This window comes from Sinocyclocheilus grahami, unplaced genomic scaffold, assembly GCF_001515645.1.
Source record: "Sinocyclocheilus grahami isolate Dianchi unplaced genomic scaffold, SAMN03320097.WGS_v1.1 scaffold182.1, whole genome shotgun sequence".
NCBI lineage: Eukaryota > Metazoa > Chordata > Actinopteri > Cypriniformes > Cyprinidae > Sinocyclocheilus > Sinocyclocheilus grahami.
This window is the reverse complement of record NW_015505361.1, coordinates 1,069,960-1,077,504: the sequence shown is the minus strand read 5'-3', so window position 1 is coordinate 1,077,504 and position 7,545 is coordinate 1,069,960.

The window sequence follows — 7,545 nt, the reverse complement described above, 5'->3', positions numbered from 1 at the left end:
CTTTTAAAATAATTATTAAGATTAAACTATTTTATAGAGTTTGAATTTTGCTGAACAAATGATGTGATACTCTAATCATAAAAAATATTTTATTGCTACTTTTCTGCAAAGAACAGCATTTATTTGAAATTGAAATCTTCTGTAACATTATAAATGTCTTCACTGTCACTTTTGATCAATTTAATGCATCCTTGCTGCATAAAAGTATTAATTTTTTTTTTTTTTTATCTCACTCACCCCAAATCTTTGAATGGCACTATAAACATTATGCATATACAGTACATTCCTTTTAATTTAGAATATCACTTAAGATGGCATAAGCAAAATAAGTTCCAGTTCAAAAGCATAATACACGAAAGCATCAGTATAAATTTATTCATAAATAAATCATTCCTCTTTTAAAAATCATAAAGTTTGGTCATTTGATGTTTTATTCTTATGCACAAACAAGTCCCATTCCTCTTCCATCTATAACCCTGTGTGCTTCTCATCTCACACAGCCTGCTGTTTTTCCATTTCCTATTTTCAAACCAGAATTTTTAGAGCTTCTGTGAATCAGCTGAATTTCCCTCAGCATGTCTGGACGACGCTTTTCACCGCGGGGGTCACACAAATTCATCTGAAGGTCCTCGAGAAAAGACGAGGAAGCAACCGGTGCGATGCTGCAGAATCGTCCAGATGCTTGTGTATCTGAATCTTTCTCTAAATCTCAGTCATGTTTACTTTAACATCTGTGCTCGTCAAGGGCTTTATCATCTGTGATCGTCAAGACGTTTTAATGAGAGGTTTCCCGTAGCAACAAGCGAGCTGTCAGACGAAGACATGATGTGCCGCTCTGCACAGAGATGAAGAGAACAATAATAATAGAAACAGAAAGTCAAACTGCAGACGGACAGGAAAGCAACACGCTGATCACTTCATACGATCTGTTACATTTTCAGGAAGTGTCAGAGTGACAAAAGCTAAATCAAAACACTCTGACGCCTCTGTCTGAGCCTTTATTTGCTTCCACAAATAACTTCATTAACAAGTTCTTCAGAAAAACAAACAAACTCTGTTTGTATCATACACCCACAGGCCCATTAATACGGCTCACATGCCACTTTATCAACACCAAATTACCTACCTACCTACCTACCTACCTACCTACCTACCTACCTACCTACCTACCTACCTACCTACCTACCTACCTACCTACCTGTCTGTCTGTCTGTCTGTCTATCTATCGATCTATCTATCTATCTATCTATCTATCCTGTCATTTCTGAAAGAAATCTTGTTAGTTACTTGTGGTTGCTCACAATCAAAACTAAGCTATTATATGACTTCAGAAGTCATACTTTGACTCCATCTGAATACTAAAATCACTTAAATTTCTCTCGCCCAACCTGAACCTGAAGATTTATTCAGATTGTCACACTTGACAAGAGACAAAACCCATGAAGTTGAGATGTGTGTGTGTGAGAGCTGCAGGGGAAAGTATGTGTGTGTGTGTTTAGCGGTTTGGCAAAGCCAGTGATACGTGAATGCTTACAGAGCCTTTGGGGGGGAAAACAGACACCGATTCACAGAGAGAGAGACAGAAAGAAGAGAGAGACAGCAACAGGTACTGCAAAGTATGAAAGTCTTGTTTTCCAGGCACAAGGGTCTGTAAAATTGAAGGAGAAGGCGGTGTGTGTGTGTGTGTGACACCTCGGGGCTCATGCCCTCTCTGGCCATCTGTGCTGACCGAGCTTCTCTTCACAGCACACACACACACACACACAGGTTTGTTTTTATGGTTTACGGGGACTCTCCATAGGCGTAATGGTTTTTATACTGTACAGACCGTATATTCTATTGCCCTACACCAACCCTACCCCTAAACCTACCCCATTTTTATATTTAAAAAAAAAAACATTCTGAATTATTTATAAGCCTTTTGAATTACGGGAACACTGAAAATGTCTTCATAAATCACCTTCTCGTTGTAATACCTCTGTCATACCCATGTTATTATACAAATTTGTGTCCTCATAAACCACATAAACATGCACACACACACACACACACACACACACACACACACACACACACAATGACATTTATGTCAATGAAGATTTATGTCACTTGAAATGGAAATTATTTGTGATTTCAGTCTGATCACATTCTAGTCAAAATCACCTTTGACCTTTAGAAACACTGAGGCTTCCACATGGAAACTGATGGTATATTCAAGACTCATCACTGCTGATATTCACCTTCAAATACTGACCACTTTGACACATTCTACATGTGTCAGTCAACATGAAATGGTCTTCACAACTAATTTTACTTCTAGGACATAAAGAAAACAAAATATTCAACTGGAAAAATGTAGCTAACCTCCTGTACGTTTGTGATTTGATATTTGTAGGATATTTGTGTAGATTTATATTCTTTTTCTATTCTTTTGACTTGTTTAAAAAAAAAAAAGATAACACTAGCGTTCCTTATTCTTGTTCTATTCTATCTACTTGTTTTCTTTTTATTTATTAAAAACAAACAAACAAACAAACAAACAAAAAAAACAACTTTGCTACGTATATTGTTAGTCTAACAAAGACTTGTCACAGCACTTACATATTGCTCTTTTGTTAGTTTTTATTGCTTCTATTGTCATCATTTGTAAGTCGCTTTGGATAAAAGCATCTGCTAAATGACTAAATGCAAATGTAATGTAAATTAATATGACTAGTATTTATACCAAGTGTTATACAGTTCACATATGAAAATGTGCTGAAAATGTCCTCACCCACAGACCATCCAAGATGTAGATGAGTTTGTTTCTTCAGATTTGGAGAAATGTAGCACTGCATCAGTGTCTCAGCAATGGATGCTCTGCAGTGAATGGGTGCCGTCAGAATGAGAGTCCAAACAGCTGATAAAAACATCACAATAATCCACAAGTAATCCACACCACTCCAGTCCATCAGTTAATATCTTGAGAACATCTTCCTATTATCCATAATATTGTTTTCTACAGTAATTGCACTGACGGCACCCATTCACTGCAGAGGATCCATTAGCGAGCAAGGGATGGAATGCTGAATTTCTCCAAATCGGATGAAGAAACAAACTCATCTACAGCTTGGATGGCCTGAGAGTGAGGGAGTTTGACACAGTGTGCTGGATCGCTAAAACACACACACACACACACACACACACACACACACGGTCCACTTAACAGGGAACATTCCAAAACCTTTAGCTAATGTTACAGTATATTAACGAATGAAAGCTCTTAAAATAGTCTTAGAGTCAACATTCTGTCAACATGATCTTACTGTGAATGATTCATCAGTGCATTTTATTCCAAAGAAACTAATGTTTGTCTTGTATTGAAATCAAATAACTTGCTCCATCTCAGAAACAACTTTTTCTTCTTTTGCAGATGCCATGTTGGCTATTGATTATATAGCAGATAATGTTTTAAATATTGCTTTACTGTATATACTGCTACTACTGTAGGAAATGGATTCTTTATAAATACTCACCAATAGTTCATACAGTAATTTAATGTTGGTTAATGTAAGTGTATCAATGGTTGTGACAAGAATATTAAATATAATGTTAAAAGAAGACATTCTTGGTGGTACTAGGTTTATTAGAGTTAACTAAAACCGAAGCTAAAATAAAAAAAAAAAACATTAAAAAAAGTATTTTTTAGATCAAGCAGCATTTAAAAAAATATTCAAAAAAGCTCACTATTCCAAACATTACATACCAACATTCCGAGAATTTAAATGCAGCGGTTTAGAGAACACTTTCAGGAAAGTAATGGTAACTTCTACACAATGATACTCACAACTGGACAAATTGGAAATTTTAATTTCCCCACACCTAAAAAGAATATCTGGATAATATTTTTTATTATTATTAACTGAATTAATTTACATCGTGCACATGAACTCTCTCCTCCTCACCTGTCCAAGCTGCTGCCCCCCAAAGGGCACAGCAGCGATGCTATAGGTCAAAAGAGCTGTCAATCAGATGATTGACAAGCACGACTTGTGTGAATGTCAATCAGAGATACTGCTGCATGAAACAGTCAATGCCCGGATAGTTCATGATATCAGTTTACAGAAATAAGCTTCAATCTCCCATCTTCAACACTTGGGTTAGATGCTTGATAAAGCGTTTTGGTCAAGCTGGTTTAGAGCTGGTAAACCATACTGAACAGTTTTCATGCTTTCAAACAGGTTAACATTTTGTTTTTTTAAATATAAAACAAATATATAAAAAGTGGTTTAAATGCACATCAGATACAGTACCTCAATCCTGCTGCCTGCTGAGAGCATCTATAGAGCAACATGCTTGTCAGCTAACCACATTTCTCATATATTCTGCATTCACAGGAGGTTTCACTGTCTCTGTTCTTTGCATTTTAACACTGTATTGCATGTTTCAGGAACTTCCGGAAAAAAAAAAGTTCATTGATAGCATACACACACACACACACAATAATGAGACAAATGCACATCCAGTCAAAGACAAAGCCAGTCAATCTGCCTAAAAGGCTCTGATTTACAAAGCCAAATTCAGCTGTGTCAAACTTTACTCAATACTATTCGTAGGCAGATTAAGATGTACAGACCTGAGGAGCATTAGCTATTTCATCTATCAAGTCATGTGTCTGCATTTTCATTTGGCTGTTTGTATAAGGTCAAAACGTTCAATCTGATATTATTACAAAGTTCAGAAACATAGACATGAAAGTGTCTCTTTAAACATTTATTTCATTAATATTATCTGCGAGTACAGTTTTGTAAAAATACACTTATAAGATTTGAAATGCACAAGTGCACATTCAGTACAATTAAGCACACTTCTTTTACACAAGGATATATATGTTACATAAGCTTTAATATTTTTAAGATTTGTAATTTTATACAGCTTTATTAAAACCGGAGCTAGTGTATTTGTCATTGTTACAGCCTAAAAGTTGCCATGTTATTCTTATAAGCATATTATATACTTTTATTATATTATCACCAAACCTACAGCAGTAGTGTTAATGGTGTTTGTCTGTAGGTTGTAACTACAGGCTCATTGGACCTTTAACAGGGTCAACACACACAGCGAGCGCGACAGGCTAAGACACATGTGCCAATTAACCTTAATTACTAATAGACCCTGGTAAACTTAATTTTCTGTCTGTCTTGATTACCTCAGAGGTGTCGCTGCATTCTAGTGAAATGAGACGGGTCCCACACGCTCTCCTGTGATTCACTAACATGATCCGACCTGCTTGGGAACGCCGAGCGGGACGTTTGGAGAATGAATTGAGTCTGAGGGCTGGGAAAGGCGTTGAGACAGTGCTTGATGGTGCGTAATTGGCATTCAGTGGCTCTGGATAGTTTCTCTGTGTGTGATGATTCTCTGACTGTGTCATAATGAGGGAAATTATTTCTGTCTGTGATCCTCACGGGCGAACCACCCTCCCTCACTGTTCTCAGATCAGTGCCAGCACAAACACTGCCACCGGCTGTGTGCAGAATAGAGTACTAGTTTACTGCTCACTGACTAGTGTGCAGTATTCACAGTAAAAAGTAGTAGTAGTATCATAGTAGTAGTATCATCAATTAGGACTAAAACTACAATTAAAAGAAAAATTAAAAGAAAAAAATAATTACTTTAAATAAACACGAAATAACTAAATAAATAAATGAAAATATAAAAATAAAATTTGATTTCTGCTAGTTCCCAGGACAATCTTATTTATTTCCATTTAGTTTAGGTTTTAAAATAGCTAAAATGAAATAAACTGAAATAAAAACAGAAAATATAAAAGTAATATCTAATTCGATATCAATGGTATTAAAAAGACACTGGGCAAATGCATACTGAGCATTTGCATACTGTGAAAGTTATTAAATACAGCAGAAATATTACAAACAGTATGGTAGTGTGCAATTCCAAACGTAGCCATTCTCATTCATCAGCTTTTTGACTGTTTTTGATATTCATGAAATCTTAAGGTTAATGGTTTAGAAGACTATGACATATATGCTGCTTTCAAGTCATACTGGGAAGTTCATCCGTACAAGTTCAGAAGATTAGGATGTGATGGGCTTTCAAGTGATTTGGGTCAGAATAAATGACTCGCTGGGCAATTTCATATATTTCTATTCTCCAAAAAAAAAAAAAAAGTTGTGGCACTTAGAAGCACAAAATGAAGAGCAAAGGATGTGAGTGTTTTATGTTTTATGTATTTCATCATTCTCACAATGTAGTTTGGTTACACAAGCATGAGTCGTAAATACAGACCTGCCGACATGACATGAAGGAAACAATATGCATGGAGCAAAATCTGCAACACACTGCATACTAAGCGCCTACTTATATAGCAATGGGACTAGAAATTATGGCTCGAGTCAAGGTTCTGTATATTGTGATTCCATGCATGAAGAACGTACAGGCTTATAGCAGACTGTACAGACGAGCAGCGTCTCCGCATGACCTTCCAGCAGGTGGGCAGGAGGAAAAGGTCAGCTGTGTATTCTCAGAGCTTCAGAAGAGCATGCGATCACTGTAGCGGAGGGGATGAGTGCACGACAAACGCATCCAATTAACAATAAAGATCAAGAGGTTATAGACACTAAGCATACTAACCGCCTGAGGTGTGTCTCGATTTATGCTCCGTTCACAAATGATGAAATTTATTTGTTGGAGGTTTTTTGGAGCTGCATTACAGTAGTATTAATTTAGTTTCATAAAAATACTATTAGAGTTTCTATTAGCATTTTGAATGTTTTCATAGTAATTACAGTTAAAGATTTAGTAATTTTGTTTTATTTGTATTAATTTTATTTTTATTTTTAAAGCATAGTTTATTATTATTATTATTATTATTACATTTTAGTACATCAAGTTAAACTAAATGAAAATTAGAAATTTTGCAATGGCAAGTTCCTGATATAAAATAAAATATACTTGGTCCCACTTTATATTAAGTGGCCCTAATACCTGTGTACTTACATAGTAACTAGATGTGTACGTAGTATGTAACCACAGTGTAAGTACGCATTGGTACATCATATCTAGCGCTGTAATATTTCTGTAACTACACACATGTAACAACCCACTGAATGATTTGTGTAAATACAAATGTGTAACAGGATAACTACATTTTGTAACAACAATATGTATAAGAGTAATTGGAACAATTTGATCCAAGGGGTGGAAATGGGTAGGTTTAGGGATATGTAAAGTGGGAGGAGTTGGATCTCAAGTTGGTGGAGTTGGTGCACCACTGTAATACCAGTGTACTTACATGGTAACTCCTCAGGAACTGTCCACTTAATATAAAGTGTAACATTCTGGACACCAACCACAATTTATATGTAAAGCCTAACTTACTGGTCGCTGCTGTGTAACATCAGAGTAATTACATAGTAAATCCATAGGAATTGTTTACTTAATATAAAGTGTAACACTTTCTTTACCAAAAAGTGCTGTTAGTCCTGTAACACATTTGTACTTTAATTACCAAAAAGTGTTGTTACCAATGTCCTGTTACACATT